The 1276-nt window shown below is 34.6% G+C and overlaps 1 non-coding gene across 1 annotated transcript; it reads right to left on the bottom strand.

Annotated features, from left to right (window-relative positions):
• Positions 1-207: 207 nt before the first annotated feature.
• Positions 208-320, bottom strand: LOC133747455 (U5 spliceosomal RNA). Its single transcript, XR_009864388.1, has one exon. It is a non-coding gene; the product is annotated as a U5 spliceosomal RNA (small nuclear RNA).
• Between the last annotated feature and the right edge of the window lie 956 nt (positions 321-1276).

Raw genomic sequence — 1276 nt, forward strand, 5'->3', positions numbered from 1 at the left:
AATTATCTTCTGAAGTCTATGCTCTTCATTGTCACATCTTGACAGTACTTAATTAAAGAAAATAATGTCTGCAAGATAATTTAGTTTCAGTCTTTAGTGCCAGGAAAACATTCTCCCTTCTAAAGATTGTAAATTTTCTTTCATTACATAGTAAAACATATGTAAGCTCTTATGGAATGTTCCCTTTCCTGTTTTGTTTTGAAGCCTAGTTATCAACACATCACTCAAGTGTTAGAATTAGTACACTCTTGGTTTACTTTCCATGGAAATTTTTAGTGAAAGATAAAAGATCTATACGATTTGAAGAGAAACCAGAGTATTGGTTTACTTTCTTATCTCATTTTATCTTTACCCTCTGCACATGTCTTTAAGATATCCAAAGTAAATAAACAAGTAAATGAACAAATTTGACAATAGAACATTTCTTTGTTTACTTTTTTGTTTACTCTGATGATTTTATTTTATACTGAGTTCATAATTTCTGGCCTTGTTATGACTTCTGTAAGAGTATTCTCTGAGAATTCTAACATTCAAAGTAGTCATTAAGCCATCACTAATAAAAATTAATGTGGCGTTGAAAATGCAACATGAAAATCTTTATTCAGGGTCTGTTAAAATTGAAGCATCATTTGTTTTTCACTAATGGAAGGTTTGTGAAACTGGTGGATTCTGAGTGGTAAGCTCTATGTTATCAAACCAACATCTGTCTCTCCAAAGCTTTGGAAAAAAGGACAAGGATGGACATTTTCTCTATGAATTGATGCTTCCTAGTCATAGGAGAGTGTTCATATTATATACTCATCCTATCATTTTTTGTTAAACCATTTGTGAATGGATGTATCCTTCAGCATTCTAATGGGCTGCTATGCCTCCTCTGGGCTATCAAGATGTAACTGGTCACATAGTACCGGATCCTGAGCAGGATTGTCACAGAAACTCCAAAGGGAGGAGCACATGAACCTGATTGTGATCTAACTGATTGTCTCTGATATCCAATAACTCTCATTCCAAAAGAGATCATTACATTAAAGTAGGCTTTTGAAATATCTTCTTAAGGCACATATCTTGCCTTAAAAAATAATGTTACTACTCCACCCCCACCCCCCCATTGGTAGATTCTGTGTCTGGAAGCTATGAAAATGCTCACATACAAGTTTAAAAAACTGCCATTGAGCATATACTTGCAGGCTCATTCTACTGCAAAACAAAGAAGTTTCCAGTCATTGCTGCAGAGCCAAATTCCAGAGGAGCTGAAATGTAAGATGAGAGCAACCAT

This window comes from Lepus europaeus, chromosome 18, assembly GCF_033115175.1.
Source record: "Lepus europaeus isolate LE1 chromosome 18, mLepTim1.pri, whole genome shotgun sequence".
Lineage (NCBI taxonomy): Eukaryota > Metazoa > Chordata > Mammalia > Lagomorpha > Leporidae > Lepus > Lepus europaeus.